Source organism: Hyla sarda, chromosome 9 (assembly GCF_029499605.1).
Source record: "Hyla sarda isolate aHylSar1 chromosome 9, aHylSar1.hap1, whole genome shotgun sequence".
In the NCBI taxonomy this organism is placed as follows: Eukaryota; Metazoa; Chordata; class Amphibia; order Anura; family Hylidae; genus Hyla; species Hyla sarda.
Genome location: NC_079197.1, coordinates 158174079 through 158200906, shown reverse-complemented (window position 1 = coordinate 158200906; position 26828 = coordinate 158174079). Strand labels below are relative to the sequence as shown.

General features: G+C 43.1%; 1 long non-coding RNA gene across 2 annotated transcripts; it reads left to right on the top strand.

The window, feature by feature from the left end:
* The first annotated feature begins 12870 nt into the window (after positions 1-12870).
* Positions 12871-26576, top strand: LOC130290284 (uncharacterized). 2 transcript variants are annotated; one of them, XR_008847551.1, is made up of 5 exons: positions 12871-12975; positions 22045-22185; positions 22276-22377; positions 23487-23644; positions 26020-26576. It is a non-coding gene; the product is annotated as an uncharacterized LOC130290284 (long non-coding RNA). The 2 variants fall into 2 exon arrangements; XR_008847552.1 differs by lacking the exon at positions 22276-22377.
* Positions 26577-26828: the final 252 nt, after the last annotated feature.

The following is a 26828-nucleotide window of genomic DNA, read 5'->3' as shown; positions in this document are numbered from 1 at the left end:
CCTATGCAAGTCTCTAATTCAGGCCTCAAATGCGCATGGCGCTCTCACTTTGGAGCCCTGTCGTATTTCAAGGCAACAGTTTAGGGTCACATATGGGGTATCGCCGTACTCGGGAGAAATTGCCTAACAAATTTTGGGGGCTTTTTCTCCTTTCACCCCTTATGAAAAGGAAAAGTTGGGGTCTACAACAGCATGTTAGTGTAAAAAAATAAATTTTTTACACTAACATGCTGGTGTTGCCCTATACTTTTCATTTTGACAAGAGGTAAAAGGGAAAAAAGCCCCCCATAATTTGTAATGCAATTTCTCCCGACTATGGAGGTACCCCATATGTGGGCGTAAAGTCCTCTGAGGGCGCACAACAAGGCCCAGAAGGGAGAGTGCACCATGTACATTTGAGGTGATTTGCACAGGGGTGGCTGATTGTTACAGCGGTTTTGACAAACGCAAAAAAAAAAAAACCCCACATGTGACCCCATTTCGGAAACTACATCCCTCACGGAATGTAATGAGGGGTGCAGTGAGAATTTAGAACCCCACTGGTGTCTGACAGATCTTTGGAACAGTGGGCTGTGCAAATAAAACATTTTGTACAGCCCACTGTTTCAAAGATCTGACAGACACCAGTGGGTTGTACATGCTCACTGTACCCCTTGTTACGTTCCTCAAGGGGTATAGTTTCCAAAATGGTATGCCATGTGGGGGTTATTTTGCTGTCCTGGCACCATAGGGGCTTCCTAAATGCGACATGCCCCCGAGCAAAATTTGCTCTCAAAAAGCCAAATATGACTCCTTCTCTTCTGAGCATTGTAGTTCGCCCGTAGTGCACTTCAGGTCAACTTATGGGGTACCTCCATACTCAGAAGAGATGGGGTTACAAATTTTCGGGGGTATTTTCTGCTATTAACCCTTGCAAAAATGTGAAATTTGGGGGGAAACACACATTTTAGTGAAAAAAAATATATAGTTTTTTTACATATGCAAAAGTCGTGAAACACCTGTGGGGTATTAAGGCTCACTTTATTCCTTGTTACGTTCCTCAAGGGGTCTAGTTTCCAAAATGGTATGCCATGTGAAGGAGTTTTGCTGTTCTGGCACCATAGGGGCTTCCAAAAGTAAAAACATGTCAATTTTATGATGCAAACATAAAATAGACATATTGTATATGTGAATAAAAAAATATAATTATTTGGAATATCCATTTTCCTTACAAGCAGAGAGCTTCAAAGTTAGAAAAATGCTAAATTTTCAAATTTTTCATCAAATTTTGGGATTTTTCACCAAGAAAGGATGCTACAAAATTTTACCACTATGTTAAAGTAGAATATGTCACGAAAAAACTGTCTCGGAATCAGAATGATAACTAAAAGCATCCCAGAGTTATTAATGTTTAAAGTGACAGTGGTCAGATGTTCAAAAAATGGCCGGGTCCTAAGGTGTAAAATGGCTGGGTCCTTAAGGGGTTAAAAAGATTTTTTTGTTGCACTATATAAACAAAAATAACTGGGTTTGTTCCACAGAACTTAGACTTAGCAATTGTGGGGGTAATATTCAAATAGGGGTCTAAAAGTGATTTTGGAAACTATTGGCCTGTAAGTTCAACATCTATTGTGCGGAAACTATTTGGGGGTTTCATGAAAAATACTATTTTGGTACCCTAATAAAAAAAATATCCTTATAACACAGCGCCAACATGGGTTTATGCTGGATTGGGCCTGTCAGGCTTCTATGTGAAGGTCATTTATAGATTGAACAGGAATGAAGCTGTGGATTTTGTACATCTGGGCTATTCTAAGGCATTTGGCAGCATGCCACAAGAAAGGTTGGCCCATAAAATGAAGATGCTGGGACTAGGGGTAGATATATTATATAATGGGTCAGCAATAGAATTAAGCAAATTTTTAAACATTGCCAGGTTCGGCTTACTCCATTCTGGTAATGTAGAGGCTATACTGTACCTTTAGCTGACCGTCCCGAGTACAGCTCAGCCCAGCAAGGAAGGAGTTAATTATTGCTAGTAAATTACTGGTGATGTGGGGGGAAGGGGGTGTTGTATGCATTATACAGCCATCTATACAGTTGTATGATGTATACAGTGAAGAGAGTGATACTTACCATCTTGTCGCTGGTACGGTATGTCATCACTAGAGGCAGGGCTACACAAGAAGGGGCCTGGCCCAGCAATGAGATGGTAAGTATCACTATTTTTACTGTGTATATTGTGATGTATAAACCCCTAGGAGTTAACTAGTGATGCTCAGCAGCACTAATTAACTACATCCTTGTTGGGCTGGTGCACAGCGCTCAGTCCAGCAAGATATAACAGTACACCAGTCGATTTGCTGGTTAAGTGGGACAAAAGCGTTAAGTTGCACTGTGCCCTTTCACTGACGAACTTTCGGAAACCTCTCTCAACTGTAGATAGTAATTGTTTCAGTGGTAGGAAACATAGGGTGATTATTGATGGATTTGTTTTTGATTGAAGTTTGTTCAGTGACTTTCTCTTTCGCCCCATCTAACATCGAGCATGGAGTAGTGCTGCTGCACGCCATGTAAGACAACCACCAAGGAGGAGCCATCTGATGGCCAGTATGTAATGTACACATGCCCCATTTTAGTTAATAGGACATTTGCAGGATACCTAACTGCAGAGGTGTAACATAAGGCTCCTGGATCTTTATGCAAAATTTGTTACAGAGTCTTCACCTGTCATGTGCCATGTATAAGACAGGAGTTTTCTTATGTAAAAGAGGGATCTTTGGGGCCCCTCAGGCATCTGGGCCCAGATGTGAATGCTACCTATGCACCCCCTTAAGTAAAGCCCCTTTCTGATGGGCATCTATGCCTTGGCAATAGTCTCACAGCAGTATCCCTCCATGCTCAATGTTAGATTGGTGGAAAGTGAGAGTTACTGCACAGATATCCACCCATTCAAACATCTTCCCATCCATTCATCGGCCATTGTGCTAAAAACGTAATAAACAAATACTAACCAGGAGGGAGGGTGTGCATTTTTTCTAAACAATACCAAGACAATCTACAATATAAGTGATCTGAGGGGAACAGGTAGCAAAACCAGCCCTTTCTTAAGACCACGCTTAGCTGTGCTTTCACAATAAAAGGTTTCCAGGTGGTGAGAAACCCTATTGTTTTTCACTATTTGTATGTATGTTATTTGTGTTGTGGCCTTGATATTAATGCAATGAATGCATATTTTTGTTTTGACTACACTAAGTGGATTTAGTAGGAACATACCTTTGAGTAAGTATGTGGTTGTATCTGTATGACCTTGCTAGTTTCTGTGCCCCTTATTCAGAATATTTTACTATGGAAAAGCTTTAGTACATTATTAGACCACAGGTTGTATTTTCAATAATGTATCATCATAATGAAGGGAATCTACCAATGGTAATGTGGTCCCAAGGTTCAACATTCAATGTTTATCTTAACGTTCAGCTTCATCGTTTATAGTAAGGAGAGCTTCACTCTGAATAGTTTTCTGACACAGCGGGCTATTGGCATGAAGTTATATTTTACCTCTTGTTTCAGGTAACTTCTCGGGATAAACTGTTATGAATATGTACTTGAGGGGTAGCATTATTTTTGGCCATTATATACCTTGTGTATGACATTTTACACTAGTTTTCCCCTCTACAGCCTTCTTCTCTAATTTTCAGTAGTTACTAAGCTAGTTGGTGAAGCCTGGCATCTATGATGGCTCCTATTTACTGCACGAATACAGAATACAATTTTGCTGTCCTGTGTCTTTATAGTGCAGCCTAAGAAGCAGCAGCTTCATGTCAGACATTATAGAATACTTGGGGAGAAATGTATTACTTACAGTTAGCTTGTGCAATCTCTTTGTATCTTGTTTACTCTCTCTTTCTGCCTTTGCTTTCTGAACTCACTCCTCCTCCCGTCTGCCTCCTTGCCCCTTCCCTTCCCACAGACTTACATGGGCAGTATGTAACTGCTCTCTTAGTGAGCTGCATGTCCATCTTGTAAACACAGAAAGAAATGTAGCTGTTTTTTTAAGCTACATGAAAGTTTAATGGGGAGGGAAAAGAAAAAAAGACTGATAAGAGGAAAAAAGAAGCATTTTTTCCCTAATAAGATATATTATAAAGTTATTATTGTAACGGCTGGTGGTGGGGATTGGCTGGACCTGTGTGGACGATGGTGTAAGCCGCACAAGGGAGCAGAGTCTAAAGAGCCACTGGTTTTCACCAGAGCCTCGAGCAAAGCGGGATGGACTTGCTGCGGCAGGCGGCTCCCAGGTCGCTACCCCTGGCACGACTTGTCCACAAAGGCAGCTGTGGTGACGCAAGCCACAGAAATAAGAGATGTACTCAGAGTCGGGGACAGGCAGGTAGGTCAGGGCTGGCGGCAAGGAACTGTAGCAAGAGAACTGGTACACAAAATAGCAGATAACACTGGGAACACTTTCTCTAAGGCAACAGGGCACAAAGATCCGACAAGGAACAGGAGGAAGCGGGGGGGGGGGGGGGGGTTAAATAGGGTCAGTTCAAAGGAAACACCAATCAATGGTGCTCTGACCCTTTAAATCTCTGAGAACAGGTGCGCTTGCACCCTAGAAGGCGGGAATGTGTGCCCCGGCCACCAGGGTGAGAACCGGCAGGTGAGAAACAGCGGACCGAGCGCTATCGCATCATGCGAAGCGCATTGCGGTCTGTGCGGGGAGTAGGGAAGAGGGTATGTCCATGGCCAGCGGCGCTACACGTAACAATTATGTTCTTTTATCCACTTGTACTATTGATTTGGGAGGAGTTTATGGCAAAAAACTGTTCTTTATTCAGTATGTATTGTTTTAACCAAATGTCAATCCTTTAGAATTTAATCTCTTTAATGGGAACAAAGCTTTATGGTCTATAAAAATGTATTATATAAAGTGACATTAAAGAATAAGAAATATATGAAATAAAAAAAACTCCAGCGCTGCACCAATTCAAATACAATACCATATAATAAGTGTTGTGGCTGCAGCAAGTATGCAGTACCACACTATATTAGTTACACCAAAAGTAAAAATAAAGCCCCATCTGCTTCTTTCTACCCTGCAGTTCTACCAGGTAATGTATCAAACCCCCAAAGATAGTCCAATTGTAATTTTGGGTAAGAAGTACAAAAAAAATGTGTATTGAAATGGTTACAACAAAATAACAAACACTAGCTACATACAATATACATGTCCTTAGATCATTGAGATTTTTGAAAATGTAAAAAAAACTCAGTATTGCAGATAATGCAGTATTAGGACTAACTCACATCAGAGCAGAAGCAAGATATCAAAATATCTGGACTATTGGAGCAGCCTTTAGGGTACGTTCACATGAGTGGACCAACAGATCCGCTGCTGAAGGACCGCTGCATGGTGGCTTTACATGTGCCTGCACGGAGTGGCAATATGCTGTTACAAGCAGACACACTGAAGAGATTCGCCTTGCATGCGCCGTGTACTCGCACGCATTGTGGCCACTCCCCCTGTTCCCTGAGCTAGGCAGAGAACAGCTGAGACTCGCACATCGCATTGTGTCTGCTTGTAGCTGCGTATTGCCGCTCCGGGCACATGGAAAGCCACCATGCATGGGTCCTTCAGTGTCGAATCCGCAGTGTAAAATAAGCTGTGGGTCCGCTTGTGTGAACATACCTTCTGTATTGAAGACGGTCCACAGCTGTGAGGTAAGTAACGTTCTGCAACGGAGCACTCCGAAAAGCAGTGTGCACCACTTACTTCTGCTAGAAGTTCTAAAAAAGAAGTCAGTTCCACAGAGTTCAGGTTCTGAGACGCACCTCAAGACCTCAGACGCATTTCAAGAACATTTGTTTTCTTCCTCAGGGATCAGTCATGCAGGTCTTCATGTTCTTAATATACAACCTCCACAATAGCTCCATTACCTCAAACATGAAAGTCCTCAGACATCATAACAAACAGACTATATTACCTAGTAGGGCTTCAGAATGCCGACAAGTGCCCCCTGTTGGAGTACTGTTTCTTACTACAGTTCCCAGGACTTGTACTCCTGTGGTCACTGGCACCATGCTGCTGCTACATGTTCTGCTGGTCTACACCTGGCCTGTAGAGCACACATGATGGCCCTAGTTCCTATTTAAAGGGACAAAGCGTACACTCAAAACATATCCTCTTTTTTTCCTGCATAGCAACCTCTATATGAGTCAGCTTTGCTTACTTCCTAGCGCCTGAACATTGTTAGTTCTTTGTGTTAATTGCTAAAGTGTGCTATTCTGATAGCCTGTGTATCCTGACCTTTGCTTTTTTTTGGATTTAGATTCTGCCTGCCCTCTCTGTACCATACTGACTCTCCTGTTGCTGACCCAGGTTACTGACCTGAACCTGTACCACTTGTCCTGGATATCTGTTTGTATTGGACTACTCCTCTGACTCTCCAGTGTCCAATTAGGATAGCTAACTACGCTTACCTGCCTGACCACCATGGTACCATTCCCTGCTACCCCTCGTTCCACTTGACCATCCTCTTTTCATTCCTTGACCACCCATGGGGTGTAACCTAGTGGCCTCTCTGTACCATACTGACTCTCCTGTTGCCGACCCAGATTGCTGACCAAACCCATGTCACCTGCCCTGACCATCGGCTTGTAATGGACAATGCCTCTGACTCTCCAGTGTACGATTAGGCTGACTGACTACACTCACCTCTTTGGTGCCATGCACCTTTAACCCTTGGTCCTTCGGGCCAACCTTTTTTCATACCTGGGCCACCCATATGGTGTGACCTAGTGCCCTCTAGTAGCAGTTACAGGATGGTGAAGAGTAAAATAGGACTAGGGCAAGAGGCTGTGGCCAACTAGTAGAGAAGAATTAATAATTCTCATCTATACCATGGTTGGGTAATAATTAATGTTAATGTCTAGAATACTTCTTTAAAAGTGAACATTTAAATTAAGAAGCTACAGTATAAAGGAAAAACAATAAAGCACATAAAGTGTAATAGTTTGTTGACGGGATGTGTAATATTAATGGCAGCATTTACCAGAATGAACCAAACATTTTCGGATTTTGTTTCCTTTTTTCCCCATGAATATTTTAATATGTGATTTCCTGATTGTGGATCTATAGATTTCCTTACGTTTAACCCCTTCTTTGCACCCCTTATTTTCTCCCTGTCCATTCCAATAGACCTCGCCTTGCCGCAGTTGCCATTTTTCCACATCGCGCCTGCATTAAATCTTGATGTTTTTTGAGCCCTTTGTTCAGTACAAAATGCCTTTTGTGCTATAATAAGTACATTTTGTGTCGTATCATGGAGACCGGCTGTATATTTACCACCATTCCGTGTGATACTCTAAGTATATAGTTTCTGCTAATGTAAAATTCCAGCTGGAGGCCGCCCGCTAATTTGTTTATGGGAATAATTCAGCACATTTTATAGTTGGCAAATCTGATATTCTGCCATCGTCTACTATGTGATAATCCACATAAAAATGTTGCCGTATAGCGGTGACGTGGGGCAGAGGAGGGTTGTGATTCATTGAACCCTGTATTTCCAATTACTGAATCCTGGAGGTTTGCAAACTAACAGCGTATAATTTATTTATAAATTGATTTACCAGTTAGAAATATGAAGAGATCGCTCGCCTTTTCCAGTGTGTTGTTGTGGGGACTGGGATACAAGATTCAATACAGGGAGATGAATAAGTTATGTCTTCAAGAAAGTAATTTTACACTTCTGAGACTATGGAAAGTACATTGTAATTAAATATCTCAACAGTATCACCCATAAGTGACTCCACCCCTCACATTATATATACAGTATATCCCATAAGTGACTCCACCCCTCACATTATATACAAAATCTCCCATAAGTGAGTCCACCCCTCACATTATATATACAGTATCTCCCATAAGCGAGTCCATCCCTCACATTATATATACAGTATATCCCATAAGTGAGTCCACCCCTCACATTATATATACAGTATCTCCCATAAGTGACTCCACCCCTCACATTATATACAATATCTCCCATAAGTGAGTCCATCCCTCACATTATATATACAGTATCTCCCATAAGTGACTCCACCCCTCACATTATATATACAGTATCTCCCATAAGAGAGTCCACCCCTCACATTATATATACAGTATATCCCATAAGTGACTCCACCCCTCACATTATATACAATATCTCCCATAAGTGAGTCCACCCCTCTCATTATATACAGTATCTCCCATAAGTGACTCCACCCCTCACATTATATACAGTATCTCCCATTAGTGAGTCCACCCCTCACATTATATATACAGTATCTCCCATAAGTGACTCCACCCCTCACATTATATACAGTATCTCCCATAAGTGAGTCCACCCCTCACATTATATACAGTATCTCCCATAAGTGACTCCACCCCTCACATTATATACAGTATCTCCCATAAGTGACTCCACCCCTCACATTATATACAGTATCTCCCATAAGTGAGTCCACCCCTCTCATTATATACAGTATCTCCCATAAGTGACTCCACCCCTCACATTATATACAGTATCTCCCATTAGTGAGTCCACCCCTCACATTATATATACAGTATCTCCCATAAGTGACTCCACCCCTCACATTATATACAGTATCTCCCATAAGTGACTCCACCCCTCACATTATATACAGTATCTCCCATAAGTGAGTCCACCCCTCACATTATATACACAGTATCTCCCATAAGTGAGTCCACCCCTCACATTATATATACAGTATCTCCCATAAGTGAGTCCACCCCTCACATTATATATACAGTATCTCCCATAAGTGAGTCCACCCCTCACATTATATACACAGTATCTCCCATAAGTGAGTCCACCCCTCACATTATATATACAGTATATCCCATAAGTGAGTCCACCCCTCACATTATATATACAGTATATCCCATAAGTGACTCCACCTCTCACATTATATATACAGTATATCCCATAAGTGACTCCACCCCTCACATTGTATACAGTATATCCCATAAGTGACTCCACCCCTCACATTATATATACAGTATATCCCATAAGTGACTCCACCCCTCACATTATATACAGTATCTCCCATAAGTGAGTCCACCCCTCACATTATATATACAGTATATCCCATAAGTGACTCCACCCCTCACATTATATATACAGTATATCCCATAAGTGAGTCCACCCCTCACATTATATATACATTATACCCCATAAGTGAGTCCACCCCTCACATTATATATACAGTATCCCCCATAAGTGAGTCCACCCCTCACATTATATACAGTATCTCCCATAAGTGAGTCCACCCCTCACATTATATATACAGTATCTCCCATAAGTGAGTCCACCCCTCACATTATATACAGTATCTCCCATAAGTGAGTCCACCCCTCACATTATATATACAGTATCTACCATAAGTGAGTCCACCCCTCACATTATATACAGTATATCCCATAAGTGACTCCACCCCTCACATTATATACAGTATCTCCCATATATGAGTCCACCCCTCACATTATATGCACAGTATCTCCCATAAGTGAGTCCACCCCTCACATTATATATACAGTATCTCCCATAAGTGAGTCCACCCCTCACATTATATATACAGTATCTCCCATAAGTGAGTCCACCCCTCACATTATATACACAGTATCTCCCATAAGTGAGTCCACCCCTCACATTATATATACAGTATATCCCATAAGTGAGTCCACCCCTCACATTATATATACAGTATATCCCATAAGTGAGTCCACCCCTCACATTATATACACAGTATCTCCCATAAGTGAGTCCACCCCTCACATTATATACAGTATATCCCATAAGTGAGTCCACCCCTCACATTATATACAGTATCTCCCATAAGTGAGTCCACCCCTCACATTATATATACAGTATATCCCATAAGTGACTCCACCCCTCACATTATATATACAGTATATCCCATAAGTGAGTCCACCCCTCACATTATATATACATTATACCCCATAAGTGAGTCCACCCCTCACATTATATATACAGTATCCCCCATAAGTGAGTCCACCCCTCACATTATATACAGTATCTCCCATAAGTGAGTCCACCCCTCACATTATATATACAGTATCTCCCATAAGTGAGTCCACCCCTCACATTATATACAGTATCTCCCATAAGTGAGTCCACCCCTCACATTATATATACAGTATCTACCATAAGTGAGTCCACCCCTCACATTATATACAGTATATCCCATAAGTGACTCCACCCCTCACATTATATATACAGTATATCCCATAAGTGACTCCACCCCTCACATTATATATACAGTATCTCCCATAAGTGAGTCCACCCCTCATATTATATATACAGTATCTCCCATAAGTGACTCCAACCCTCACATTATATATACAGTATATCCCATAAGTGAGTCCACCCCTCACATTATATACAGTATATCCCATAAGTGACTCCACCCCTCACATTATATATACAGTATCTACCATAAGTGAGTCCACCCCTCACATTATATATACAGTATCTCCCATAAGTGAGTCCACCCCTCACATTATATATACAGTATCTCCCATAAGTGAGTCCACCCCTCACATTATATACAGTATCTCCCATAAGTGAGTCCACCCCTCATATTATGTATACAGTATCTCCCATAAGTGAGTCCACCCCTCACATTATATATACAATATCTCCCATAAGTGACTCCACCCCTCACATTATATACAATATCTCCCATAAGTGAGTCCACCCCTCACATTATATATACAGTATCTCCCATAAGTGAGTCCACCCCTCACATTATATATACAGTATCTCCCATAAGTAAGTCCACCCCTCAGATTATATACAGTATCTCCCATAAGTGAGTCCACCCCTCACATTATATATACAGTATCTTCCATAAGCGAGTCCACCCCTCACATTATATATACAGTATATCTCATAAGTGAGTCCACCCCTCACATTATATACACAGTATCTCCCATAAGTGACTCCACCCCACACATTATATACAGTATCTCCCATAAGTGACTCCACCCCTCACATTATATATACAGTATATCCCATAAGTGACTCCACCCCTCACATTATATATACAGTATCTCCCATAAGTGAGTCCACCCCTCACATTATATATACAGTATATCTCATAAGTGACTCCACCCCTCACATTATACATACAGTATCTCCCATAAGTGACTCCACCCCTCACATTATATACAGTATCTCCCATAAGTGAGTCCACCCCTCACATTATATATACAGTATCTCCCATAAATGAGTCCACCCCTCACATTATATATACAGTATCTCCCATAAGTGAGTCCACCCCTCATATTATATATACAGTATCTCCCATAAGTGAGTCCACCCCTCACATTATATATACAGTATCTCCCATAAGTGAGTCCACCCCTCACATTATATATACAGTATCTCCCATAAGTGAGTCCACCCCTCACATTATATAAACAGTATCTCCCATAAGTGAGTCCACCCCTCACATTATATATACAGTATCTCCCATAAGTGACTCCACCCCTCACATTATATATACAGTATCTCCCATAAGTGACTCCACCCCTCACATTATATATACAGTATATCCCATAAGTGAGTCCACCTCTCACATTATATATACAGTATCTCCCATAAGTGAGTCCACCCCTCACATTATATATACAGTATATCCCATAAGTGAGTCCACCCCTTACATTATATATACAGTATATCCCATAAGTGATTCCACCCCTCACATTATATACAGTATATCCCATAAGTGACTCCACCCCTCACATTATATATACAGTATCTCCCATAAGTGAGTCCACCCCTCACATTATATATACAGTATCTCCCATAAGTGAGTCCACCCCTCACATTATACACAGTATCTCCCATAAGTGACTCCATATTATATATACAGTATCTCCCATAAGTGAGTCCACCCCTCACATTATATATACAGTATATCCCATAAGTGAGTCCACTCCTCACATAATATATACAGTATATCCCATAAGTGAGTCCACCCCTCACATTATATACAGTATCTCCCATAAGTGAGTCCACCCCTCACATTATATATACAGTATCTCCCATAAGTGAGTCCACCCCTCACATTATATACAGTATATCCCATAAGTGAGTCCACTCCTCACATAATATATACAGTATATCCCATAAGTGACTCCATCCCTCACATTATATGCAGTATATCCCATAAGTGAGTCCACTCCTCACATTATATATACAGTATCTCCCATAAGTGATTCCACCCCTGACATTATATACAGTATTTCCCATAAGTGAGTCCAACCCTCACATTATATACAGTATCTCCCATAAGTGAGTCCACCCCTCACATTATATACAGTATCTCCCATAAGAGAGTCCACCCCTCACATTATATATATACTGTATATCCCATAAGTGAGTCCATCCCTCACATTATATACAGTATATCCCATGAGTCCACCCCTCACATTATAAATACAGTATCTCCCATAAGTGAGACCACCCACCAGAGGGGGGTATAGAAATTTATATGGGGTACAAAGGGGTAAATCAAGAAATATATATGTGCACAGGGGACTACAGATATGGGGCACAGATGGGGGTCCACAAATCTTTAAGGGGGCACAGAGAGGGGTTTATATATCTGTATGGGGGCACAAAGGGGGATCTAGAAATCTACATGGGGGCACAGAGGGGTCTACATATATCTATGGGGGCACAGAGGGGTCTATAAGTATATGAGGACACAAAGCAGGCACTATTGTTGTGTGAGGCCATACACATGGGGAGTTTGTAAAGTGGTGTGCATTGTGCTGCAGAATGGAGCCTAAACTGTTTGCCTGGCTTTTCTGACAGGTTCTGTGTAGTCTTCACAATGGCCCAGGTCAGAGAGGAAGTAAAAAAAATTGAAAAAAATTAACAACGATCAGAGAAGACGTCACCTGTAAGTCCCTTATGTAACTATAATCACTTATACTGTCTGCAGATCGCTGCTGGTAACAAACTGTGTGAGGGAAAAAAATGTGATTTTCCCTTAGCAACCAATCACATCTCAGCTAATGAGCTCTGGTAAAGTGAAACCTGAATGGTAGTTGTGGGAAAATCTCTCTATTTTTTCCTCTCACACCGTTTAATAAATCTGGTCCAGTATGTGGGAATATTGGCCAATTTTAGGGTGGCTCCACAGTTCACAGTAACCAGAATAGGGCATGATAGATTATTTCACTTGGGGAAAAAAAATTGTGTTGAGCTCTGGGGGCAGAGTTGGCGCGGGCCACAGGGGTCCAGGCTCTAAGCTGAGTAAGGGTCCCCGAAATCTCTGATGGCAGACCTGTATATACTGTGAGGGGTGAACTCGCTTATGGGAGATACTGTATATAATGTGAGGGGTGGACTCACTTATGGGAGATACTGTATATAATGTGAGGGGTGGACTCACTTATGGGAGATACTGTATATAATGTGAGGGGTGGACTCACTTATGGGAGATACTGTATATATAATGTGAGGGGTGGACTCACTTATGGGAGATACTGTATATATAATGTGAGGGGTGGAGTCACTTATGGGAGATACTGTATATATAATGTGAGGGGTGGACTCACTTATGGGAGATACTGTATATATAATATGAGGGGTGGAGTCACTTATGGGAGATACTGTATATATAATGTGAGGGGTGGACTCACTTATGGGAGATACTGTATATAATGTGAGGGGTGGACTCACTTATGGGATATACTGTATATATAATGTGAGGGGTGGACTCACTTATGGGATATACTGTATATATAATGTGAGGGGTGGAGTCACTTATGGGAGATACTGTATATATAATGTGAGGGGTGGACTCACTTATGGGAGATACTGTATATAATGTGAGGGGTGGACTCACTTATGGGATATACTGTATATATAATGTCAGGGGTGGACTCACTTATGGGATATACTGTATATATAATGTGAGGAGTGGACTCACTTATGGGAGATACTGTATATATAATGTGAGGGGTGGACTCACTTATGGGATATACTGTATATATAATGTGAGGGGTGGAGTCACTTATGGGAGATACTGTATATAATGTGAGGGGTGGAGTCACTTATGGGATATACTGTATATATAATGTGAGGGCTGGAGTCACTTATGGGAGATACTGTATATAATGTGAGGGGTGGAGTCACTTATGGGAGATTTTGGATATAATGTGAGGGGTGGAGTCACTTATGGGATATAATGTATATAATGTGAGGGGTGGAGTCACTTATGGGAGATTCTGTATATATAATGTGAGGGGTGGAGTCACTTATGGGATATACTGTATATATAATGTGAGGGGTGGAGTCACTTATGGAAGATACTGTATATATAATGTGAGGGGTGGACTCACTTATGGGAGATACTGTATATAATGTGAGGGATGGAGTCACTTATGGGATATACTGTATATATAATGTGAGGGGTGGAGTCACTTGTGGGAGATTCTGTATATATAATGTGAGGGGTGGAGTCACTTATGGGAGATACTGTATATAATGTGAGGGGTGGACTCACTTATGGGATATACTGTATATAATGTGAGGGGTGGACTCACTTATGGGATATACTGTATATAATGTGAGGGGTGGAGTCACTTATGGGAGAATTCGGGTAGAATAACAGACATGGTGCACATCTACAATCTTGTATAATGATCTGATTGCTTCTCAGCATAATATCAAAAACCAACAGGTTGTTAGTATACATTTTTGATCAAAAAGTACAAGCCCACTCGCCACGTCAAGGCCACCTATTCAGAGTGGGTCCGTAAAGTCCCTAGCATAAAATGGCGCAGCAACGGGCGGCGACCACCACCGCCGCGACACCAATGCCCACAGGGGGGGAACGACCCACCGGCAGAGCGGCCCCAATGCCACTCAAACCAGTCTATGGGCCGTGTCTGCGGGAGGTGCGGCCCATAGACTGGTTTGAGTGGCATTGGGGCCGCTTTGCCAGTGGGTCGTTCCCCCCTGTGGGCATTGGTGTCGTGGCGGTGGTGGTCGCCGCCCGGTGCTGCGCCATTTTATGCTAGGGACGTTAGGGACCCACTCTAAATAGGTGGCCTTGACGTGGCGAGTGGGCTTGTACTTTTTGATCAAAAATTTATACTAACAACCTGTTAGTTTTTGATATTATGCTGAGAAGCAATCAGATCATTATACAAGATTGTAGATGTGCACCATGTCTGTTTTTCTACCCGAATTCTCACTTATGGGAGATACTGTATATATAATGTGAGGGGTGGACTCACTTATGGGAGCTACTGTATATATAATGTGAGGGGTGGGCTCACTTATGGGAGATACTGTATATATAATGTGAGGGGTGGAGTCACTTATGGGAGATTCTGTATATATAATGTGAGGGGTGGAGTCACTTATGGGAGATACTGTATATATAATGTGAGGGGTGGAGTCACTTTTGGGAGATTCTGTATGTAGACATTGCAGCACTTATTGTACAATCATGTTTCGGGGCTACATTCATGACATACATTGTGATACCTTCAAAAACTTTACAGCATGCTTGTGCTTTTCCCATTCACTTTAATCCACCAAGTGTAATCTAGCAGTAAATATGTTTGGTTTATTTTCTGAACATGCTAGTTAAAGTAAAATATAGCACCACAGGGCTTTTTAATATTTTGCTCTTTGGCCTCACCAACTATAAAAATGTGATGCATCACCAGCAATGGTCGAGGTCCAGACCAAAACTTAAAGCATTACTGTCACCAAAAAAATCTTTTGACATATTAAGCAACCTGTTGCATGGTGTTCTACATGTCTGCCCCAGATTTTTCCTTGTGTGGTCCCTGTCTTGGGAACTGTCCAGAGCAGGAGAGGTTTGCTATGGGGATTTGCTTCTACTCTTGACAGTTCTTGAGATAGACAGAGGTGTCAGCAGAGAGCACTGTGCTCAGTCAGAAAATAACTCATCTTCAGCAGCTGATAAGTACTGGATGGATTAAGATTTTTTAATAGAAGTAATTTACAAATATTTTTAACTCTTTATAGCCAGTTGATATGAAATTTTTTTTTTCTCTGGCATACCCCTTTAAATAGGTTAGGCTGTTCTAAGTTAGGCCGTCCAAAATGCTTGGCTTGCAAGAACATCTGGAGTCAGATAAAAATGAACCGTGAGCAACATGTAACACATAAGCATGACGGGGCGGGGTTCAGTAGCATGTACTTTATATATACTCTTTTATAGCATTTGAATTAAGGACTTATTTTGCACTCATCACAATAAATCTAAATGTGTGTACAAACAGGGATACAGGCGGTCAGTCCAGGTGTGTGGGATACAGGCGGTCAGTCCAGGTGTGTGGGATACAGGCGGTCAGTCCAGGTGTGTGGGATACAGGCGGTCAGTCCAGGTGTGTGGGATACAGGCGGTCGGTCCAGGTGTGTGGGATACAGGTGGTCGGTCCAGGTGTGTGGGATACAGGTGGTCAGTCCAGGTGTGTGGGATACAGGTGGTTGGTCCAGGCCTGTTGAATACATGTGGTCGGTCCAGGTGTGTGGGATACAGGTGGTCGGTCCAGGTGTGTGGGATACAGGTGGTCGGTCCAGGTGTGTGGGATACAGGTGGTCGGTCCAGGTGTGTGGGATACAGGTGGTCGGTCCAGGTGTGTGGGATACAGGTGGTCAGTCCAGGCCTGTTAGATACAGGTGGTCAGTCCAGGCCTGTGGGATACAGGTGGTCGGTCCAGGCGTGTGGGATACAGGTGGTCGGTCCAGGTGTGTGGGATACAGGTGGTCGGTCCAGGTGTGTGGGATACAGGTGGTCGGTCCAGGTGTGTGGGATACAGGTAGTCGGTCCAGGTGTGTGGGATACAGGTGGTCGGTCAAGGTGTGTGGGATACAGGTGGTCGGTCAAGGTGTGTGGGATACAGGTGGTCGGTCCAGGTGTGTGGGATACAGGTGGTCAGTCCAGGCCTGTTAGATACAGGTGGTCGGTCCAGGCGTGTGGGATACAGGTGGTCGGTCCAGGTGTGTGGGATACAGGTGGTTGGTCCGGGTTTGTGGAATACAGGTGGTTGGTCCAGGTGTGTGGGATACAGGTGGTTGGTCCGGGTTTGTGGGATACAGGTGGTTGGTCCAGGTGTGTGGGATACAGGTGGTCGGTGCTGGGATAGGTGAGCTGGTTTCTCTCGATACCAGTGTTCTCCAATCAAGTCCTCAAGGCTCATTACAGTTTTTATTTAATTTTTCTATTTACACTACTGGAATAGAACAAGGAAACATTCAAATCTTGGACTGTTGGTGGGTCTGGAGGACTGGGTTGGGGACCTTTGCTCTATACTACATGCATTCTTAAATCTTGACTTTACAAACCGTCCTCCTGAAGATCCTAAATCAGCAGTACAACTGTGTTTTAGTACATCCTTAACCTAAAGTAATGTTTTCAAGCCAAGGATGCATAGAGCAGGTAATATTTTCAAAACCAAGTATCCATAAGACCTTGAGGTTCCTCTAAAAATGGTCAGGGGGCAAGAAGAACAGTTTACCTAAATCAGAACAGAGGGGAGGCCTTATGGGAGACCTCATCCATCTCCATTTGAAGCTTCTTTGAAGAAATGGTAGGCTCCCTGGAAAGTACAGTTTCTTGTATTTCATGCTCGGCCTTTGACTCTGCGCTGCTAGAGCGTTTTTCGTACCCAGCGCGTCAGCTGGTCGAAAACACGCCACCTCTGTTCATCTTTATGGGAGAGGCGGAGACACAGTGTGTCTCCGCCTCTCCCATAAAGATGAATGGAGGGGGGCGTGTTTCGACCTACTGACCTACTGTGTGTGAAACATCACACAGCAGCTCAGCCATGGCCTGTACGGGAGATCGTGGGGGTCCTAGCAGTCAGACCCCCCCTCCCCGCAATCTTCTATCCTGCATATAACGGATACATTTTTTTAAAGACATCTTCTTTAAAGAGTACCAGTCACAAAATAAAACTTTTAATATAGTGTTCCTTGTATAATTAGCAGGCACTTTCCCATTCACTTGCTTTTAAAATTATCAACACAAATATGTTTAAAATCTAATAGAAAAAAACGGACACTAGGTGGCTCTGTTCTGTTCCCTGCCACAGTTAACAGTGAGTTTGGTCTCCTAACGACCTGGCAGAGGTCCAAACTCAGGAAGTGTTTCTCTGCACTGAGCTTGATTGACAGCTGCAAAGAAAGTGAAAGCTCCACAGATTCTCACAGAAAGCTGCACAGACTGAAAGCTGCAGGAGAGCCTCATTGATGGCAACACAGCCTGAAACATGCACAGAGCCTGAGGACTTCTATTAAACCCTTAAGGACAATGGACGTACTCCTATGCCCCCGTTGCCGAGTCCTTAAGGACCGAGGACGTAGGAGTACGTCCTGTCCATTCCCGGCCCCCCGCCGCTAGCCGGAGGGGAGCCGGTGCCCGATGCCTGCTGAAATTGTTCAGCAGGCATCGCAGCATATCGCCCAGGGGGTTCATTATGCCCCCCCATGTCGGCGATGGCCGCAGATCGCTGGACAATTCAGTCCAGCGATCTGCGGCGATTCCGGGTCAATAAGGTCTCCGGTGACCCGGAATTATTGGCTGATCGGGGCCGTCAGAGACGGCCCCGAACAGCCATAGCCAGCAGGGGTGAGGTGGCACTGGTGCCACCTCACGATCGCCCTGATTTGTTGTCCGGATTCCCGGCCAACCAATCAGGGCGCCTGCTGCGGGTGTCACTCCAGCAACACGCTCCGCCCCTCTTCCGGAGGACGTAAGCAGGTGCGGGACGTACACCCCGGGTGCTGGGGACCCCGATCCCCGGCGTTAATGTTGGGATCGGGGCCCCAGGAGCGACGGCGGCGGGACTGACCTGCGTGGCGTGTATCAGCAGCAGCAGGAGTTGAGTGACAGCCTCCTGCTGTTGCTTAGCAACAGCTCCCAGCATGCAAAAAGGGCATGCTGGGAGCTGTAGTTATGCAACAGGAGGAGGCAGACCACCACAACTCCCAGCATTCCCTTATGGGCATGCTGGGACTTATGGTTTTGCAACAGCTGGAGGCACATTTTTTCTATGGAAAAGTGTACCTTCAGCTGTTGTATAACTACAACTCCCAGCTTGCACAATCAGCTAAAATGCATGCTGGGAGTTGTAGTGGTGCATCTGGTGGTTGCATAACTACAACTCCCAGCATGCCCGTTGGTTGTCGATGACTGCTGAGAGTTGTAACTTTGCAACAGCTGAAGGCACACTGAGTTAAGTAGCAAACCAGTGTGTCTTCAGCTGTTGCATAACTACAATCCCCAGCATCCCCAGCCAAAGTAGTATGCCTCCCGCTGTTGCATAACTACAACACCCAGCATGCCCTTCCGCTGTCCGTACATGCTGGGGGTTGTAGCTTTTGCAACAGCTGAAGGCATACTGGTTGCAAAACACTGAGTGTGCCTCCAGCTGTTGCAAAACTACAACTCCGAGCATGCACTGATAGACCGTACATGCTGGGAGTTGTAGTTTAGCAACAGCTGGATGTTTCCCCCCCCCCCCTCCAATGTGAACGTACATGGTACACTCACATGGGCGGAGGATTACAGTAAGTATCCGGCTGCAAGTTTGAGCTGTGGCAAATTTTCTGCCGCAGCTCAAACTGCCAGCGAGAAACTACTGTGAACCCCCCGCCCGTGCGACTGTACCCTAAAAACACTACACTAACACAAAATAAAAAGTAAAAAAACACTACATATACACATTCCCCTACACAGCCCCCCCTCCCCAATAAAAATGAAAAACGTCTGGTACGCCACGGTTTCCAAAACGGAGCCTCCAGCTGTTGCAAAACAACTACTCCCAGTATTGCCAGATAGCCGTTTACTGTCCAGGCATGCTGGGAGTTTTACAACAGCTGGAGGCACCCTGTTTGTGAATCACTGGCGTGGAATACCCCTATGTCCACCCCTATGCAAGTCCCTAATTTAGGCCTCAAATGCGCATGGCGCTCTCACTTTGGAGCCCTGTCGTATTTCAAGGCAACAGTTTAGGGACACATATGGGGTATCGCCGTACTCGGGAGAAATTGTTACAAATTTTGGGGGTATTTTCTGCTATTACCCTTTTTAAAAATGTTACATTTTTTGGGAAACCAAGCCTTTTAGGTAAAAAAAATTTTTTTTTTTTTTTTTTACATATGCGAAAGTTGTGAATCACCTGTGGGGTATTAAGGTTCACATTACCCCTTGTTACGTTCCCCGAGGGGTCTCTTTTCCAAAATGGTATGCCATGTGTTTTTTTTTTTGCTGTCCTGGCACCAAAGGGGCTTCCTAAATGCGGCATGCCCCCAGAGCAAAATTTGCTTTCAAAAAGCCAAATGCGACTCCTTCTCTTCTGAGACCTGTAGTACGCCAGCAGAGCACTTCTCATCCCCATATGGGGTGTTTTCTGAATCGGGAGAAATTGGGCTTCAAATTTTGGGGGGTATGTTCTGCTATTACCCTTTTTAAAAATGTTGGGAAACCAAGCATTTTTGGTAAAAAAATTTTTTTTTTTACATATGCAAAAGTCGTGAAACACCTGTGGGGTATTAAGGTTCACTTTACCCCTTTTTACGTTCCCCGAGGGGTCTAGTTTCCAAAATGGTATGCCATGTGGTTTTTTTTTTTTTTTTTGCTGTCCTGGCACCATAGGGGCTTCCTAAAGGTGACATGCCCCCCCAAAACCATTTGTCGCTCCTTCCCTTCTGAGCCCTCTACTGTGCCCGCCGAACACTTTACATGGACATATGAGGTATGTGCTTACTCGAGAGAAATTGGGTTTCAAATACAAGTAAAAATTTTCTCCTTTCTACCAATTGCAAAAATTCAAAAATTGGGTCTACAAGAACATGCGAGTGTAAAAAGATTGTGAATTTTCTCCTTCACTTTGCTGCTATTCCTGTGAAACACCTAAAGGGTTAATACACTTATTGAATGTCATTTTGAATACTTTGGGGGGGGGGTAGTTTTTATAATGGGGTATTTCTAATATGAAGACCCTTCAAATCCACTTCAAACCTGAACTAGTTCATGAAAAATAGCGAGTTTGAAAATTTTGTGAAAAATTTCAAAATTCCTGCTGAACTTTGAAGCCCTCTGGTGTCTTCCAAAAGTAAAAACTCATACATTTTATGATGCAAACATAAAGTAGACATATTGTATATGTGAACCCAAAAATTTTTTATTTTGAATATCCATTTTCCTTACAAGCAGAGAGCTTCAAAGTTAGAAAAATGCAAAATTTTCATTTTTTTTATCAAATTTTGGGATTTTTCACCAAGAAAGGATGCAAGTTACCATAAAATTTTACCACAAGTTAAAGTAGAATATGTCACGACAAAACATTCTCAGAATCAGAATGATAACTAAAAGCATTCCAGAGTTATTAATGTTTAAAGTGACAGTGGTCAGAATTGCAAAAAAACGCTCTGGTCCTTAAGGTGTAAAATGGCCTGGTCCTTAAGGGGTTAATCTCAGCACTGCAACTATGTGAGGGCAGAAGTGGTCCCCCAGCAGACTTTAGTGATGTCATGCCTGCTGGGAAACGCCCACTTTCTCCTGCTGGGAGATTGCACGAGAGATATCATACACAGCTTTTTAAAGCTCTGAAATTTTTTAAGGGTGGGTGGGGTGTCAGGTGTAGTTAAGGAACATAGACTGAGTTAGTTTAGAGAACTTTTTAAGCATAGTTAGCAGTATGGTACATAGTTTTCATTCAATATTCGAATTATGCAACACAACATTGGACACTTTTACGAATCAGCAATCCCAACGTTATTGACCTGACCTGCTCCGATGTGACTGCCTCTTGCACGTGCATAATTTTATCTCCCCGGCTCATTGTCATCTTGTTATGAAGATATAACATGAGAAAGGCTCGTGTGCGCTACGCAGAGAGGTTGCCTAAATAGCGCTGCAGTTTGAGGCTAAGTTTTCGAGCTCACTGTGGTAAGAGCATCTTATCCTTCCCTCCAGGCACAGATTCAGTCTTCCGGATGGATTTAACTGTTCCTTGGAGTTAACGTAGATGACAGGTAAAACTGGGGAATCAGCGCCCGGGGCACGCAATTGTCTGCTTGAGATAACACAGGCAAAGAAGAGAAAGAAGATTGGAAAGTAAGTCAGATAGTAAAGTTGTTAAAAACTACACGTTTGTCTAATGTTTTATTCGTCCTGTGATCTTCATTTATCAGTTGCAAATTCTAGGTGGCTGCTAAGGACATTGCGGCAAAAAGTCATTGGTTCTCATGTTATGTGCTGTGAAGCGGAAGGGTACTAGGGCCGCCATTAGGCACAAATCCTTCTAAGGTGATCTACATTCTTTATCTTTAGTACAATAGTAACTAATTATGTATAAATATATAACTCCCGATCAGCTAAATGATAAAAAAAAACATTATCTGGTAATAATGGCAGCTGGATATAATAATAATAATAATTCTTTATTTATATAGCACAGACAGATTCCACAGCACTGTACTCTCATATTGGTCCCCATAATCTAAAACCTATCAGGGTGTGTGGGAGGAAATCCAAGCACATACAAGATGTTGTTCTTGGTGGGATTTGAACCCAGGGCCACCGCACTGCAAGGCAACAGTGCTAACCACTGAGCTACTGTGCTTCCCATACAGCAGGCTTCCCATGCAGCAGGCTTCCCATACAGCAGGCTTCCCATACAACAGGCTGCATGAGTTAGTTCTTAAAAGGGTTCTCCGGTGCTTAGACATCTTATCCCCTATCCTGATCGCGGGAGTCCCGCCGCTGGGGACCCCCGGGATCTTGCACGCGGCACCCCGTTTGTAATCAGTCCCAGGAGCATGTTCGCTCCGGGTCTAATTACGGATGACCACAGGGCCGGCGGCGTGTGACGTCACGCCTCCGCCCCCGTGTGACTTCACGCTCCGCCCCTCAATGCAAGCCTTCGGGAGGGGGCTTGATAGCTGCCGTGCCCCCTCCCTTAGGCTTGCATTGAGGGGCGGAGCGTGACGTCACACGGGGGCGGAGGCGTGACGTCACACGCCGCTGGCCCTGTGGTCGTCCGTAATTAGACCCGGAGCAAACATGCTCCTGGGACTGATTACAAACTGGGTGCCACGTGCAAGATCCCGGGGGTCCCCAGCGGCGGGACTCCCACAATCAGGCATCTTATCCCCTATCCTTTGGATAGGGGATAAGATGTCTAAGTACCGGAGAACCCCTTTAACGTTGATGTTGGAAGCATGAAAAATAGGAAAGCGGAAGCATCTGAGAAGGACCAGGGCCAAACCATGATGGCTCAGAGCGACTCCAAGATGGCAGGTCTTGTGGGGAGTTTCCAATATGTCATGGTTAGCACCCACCAAGGTGTTCCAAGGTGGGATAAATAGCTCATTAATTCATTAATGCGTGTCTTTTTCTCACCTTGTAACTTACAGGACCTGCTGCTAATGTTTTGGTATCAGATATGACAGATCCACACCGATCACTAGAGAAAGCCACTAAGAATGGTCTGCTGAGTACTTCTCCCTCGGGTTTGTTGCTCTACCCATCTCAATGCAGGAGATGAGCTCCATAGCCACATGCTTCTCACAAGGTGTTCTAGCAATTGGTATTGGTCTGTAAACTTTTCACATGTCTCTCTATGACATCAAATATATTTTAATTTACATTACAGTACATTACAGTAAAAAAAATCTTTAAGAACTAGTACATTGACATGATCCTGATTTGTGAGGCAAAATTGAAAAAACAAACACGATTTTGCTATTATTTATTTATTTTTTTTGGGGGGAGGGGGCTCTGTTTCTGTAGCAGATTATATCCAATTTACATAGGTTTTCTTTTATTTTACTACTTAGAATTTTTTTACTTTATTTAACTGTAAGAAAATGAGCAGGCTTAAAATCGCCCAGTTCTGACCCCTATATCTTTTTACATTTTTCCATATATGGGGCTGTATGAGGGCTCATTTTTCGCACTGGGATCTATAGTTTTTGTATCGGTACCATTTTACATGTGACTTTCTAATCTCTTTTTATTATTTTTTCATTTTGGTATATGGAGTGATCCAAAATCAGCAATCCTGGACTTTGGTATTTTTTTGACATTCATGCTTTTTCACTATGCGGGATCGTAAACATTATATTTTAATAGTTTGGATATTTCTGCATATTTCTGCAATACCAAATATGATTGTGTTTATTTGTAAAATGGAAAAAGCGGCACATCTGAAGGGTTAAATGCTGGACATCAGCGTGGTTGCTGATGTGCAGCATTAGTGGGGAGTCCCGGCTGCTGATAGCTCCCAATACTCACCGGTTTTAAAGCGAGATCTGTTCCTGAGCTCAAAGTGCTTTAGCACATGAAGAGCGTACATGTATGCCCTGTCTTGTCTAAAGGGTTAAAAGTGTTGATCTCTTTAGCACAGCAATTTAATGAGCACAATAAATGATGAAGAAGTAATGGACCATTCAGGAGACCTGGGACCCCTAAGAATGTCCTTTATTAATGCATTTGTAACTCGGAGTATGTCTTAAAGGAGATCTGCAGCCCTAGACACTTATTCCCTATACACAGGTCTGAACGCTGGGGACCCCCCCCCCCCCCGCAATCTCCTGTACGGGGCCGCGGCTCTCCCGTGCAGGAGGTGTGTCGGCCATAGCATAACGCCATGTCAGACACACCCTCTGTATCTTTATGGGAGAGGCGAAGATGCAGCGTTCAGTTAGGTCGACGACACGCGCATTAGCCGCACAGAGCTGGGTCCCCGTACAGGAGATTGCGGGGGGGTCCCAGCGGTCAGACTCCCTGCGATCAGACACTCATCCCCAATACTGTGGATAGGGGATAAGTGTCCAAGACTGCTGTACTCCTTTAACATATATATTTAATATTTGCTTATTTGCTAGCATATAGAAGTATGTTAGCACATTATCAGATAACATAATAATTAAACAAAATCAAAGATTATTACAATAAGCCTAAAGAAAGTTTGCATTTCATGCTCGCATGCAGTAATGTATTCATGGACAAAGGTATTCCAGTATAGTATAGTATAGCTATAAAGCAAACATTCAAAGTAAACATTCCCTGGGGGGACTAACAAATAAAAAATTTTATGAAACGTTTCACAGGTAAAGAATAGAATATAAATCGTTTTAGTTTTGTTGATGATTTTTTTTTTTTACTTTTTGTATAAAAAAAACACAAAAAAAACAAAACATAAAAATTAGAGTTTTGTAACAGGAACAACCTATACAACACCGCAAATGTGTTATTTTATAGGTCACCGCTTTAACCCCTTAACCACCATGAACCACCATCTAGATATAAAAGTATCTAGATCAGTGTTTTCCAAACAGTGTGCCTCCAGCTGTTGTAAAACTGCAACTCCAAGCATGCCCGGACAGCCTTCGGCTGTCCGGGCATGCTTGGAGTTGTAGTTTTGCAACAGCTGGAGGCACAGTGTTTGGAAAACACTAATCTATATCAACAATAAAACGTATCCTATATCGACGTAACCTGAAATGCCGCTCAAAAAAAGAGAAGTCACCGTATCACAGTTTGTAACTGCATATGGGGACATGGGGGAGATTCATTAAAACCTGTGTAACGGAAGAGTGGTGCAGTTGCCCATAGAAACCAATCAGATCTCTCTTTTCATTTTTCAGAGGTCCTCTTAAAAATGAAAGAAGCAACTGATCGATTGATATGGGCAACTGCACCACTCTTCCTCTATACAGGTTTTAATAAATCTCCACCCAAAAGATATCTTACTTTTTGAAGAAATTTCCTACCAGGAGGATATAGTATTACAGTTTATTAGAGGGGAAAGGTTTCTACAATAATATCTGGAAGTATTAATTGACTGAGAGAGTTATGGATGCATGGAATAGCCTTCCTGCAAATACAGTGAAAGAGTTCAACCCCTTTTTTTAACCCCTGTTTTTTTTCATTTTTGCGCTAAAGTGAGAAGTGAGCCCTAAAGCTGTCCCTAAAACTACTTTCCCTGCCTACATGCCCATCCACCCTAAATGAGGGATCGACAACTTGGAGCCGGTCCCTTCCTAGCGCTATAGTGCATGCACGTCGAAGTCAACAAAACAAACAGAACTGTACATGTCGGGGACAAGTCAGAAACATACTACTGAAGAAGGGGTACTGAATGCTTGTTTTTTATAGACCCTGAAACGCGTTTGGTTGTCATCTTTTACTTGAACTCCATTTACATTGGGAAATATTGCCATTGATGCCATTTGCATTTTCTGAAGGAGTCGGAGGAGAGCCAAAGGACCGCACAGCCAATAGAGTGAATGATGAAAAATTGAAGCCTGCATAAAGAAGAAATTTTTTGGTCCAAGAACTATAAGAAAAATCATCTTTAAACCCATCCGATCAGCTGATCTGCAGTCAGATGACCGTCCACGTCACACACCACCGGGAGCTCGCTGGAGAGACCGGCCACAACATAATGCAATCCCATCACCGCCTCCAGCTAGAGCAGAGCAACACTGGCAACCGGACTAACGAGAGTGGTAAGTAGCACTCTGTGCCCAATTCTTTCTTTTTGAAGGCACCAATCTGCTGAAAACTTAGATTTATCATTGGAAGCCTACTGTCAAATCTCTGCAGGACTTCCGGTATACCCCTGCAGGACTTGTGGAGCATAAGGGCCAATATATTCACTGCATGAGATTGTGGCAATTGTACCATCTTCTATAAAGCTGTGCATTTATATTTACTGAACTTTTGTTTAAAAGACATTGACTGCCATTAGA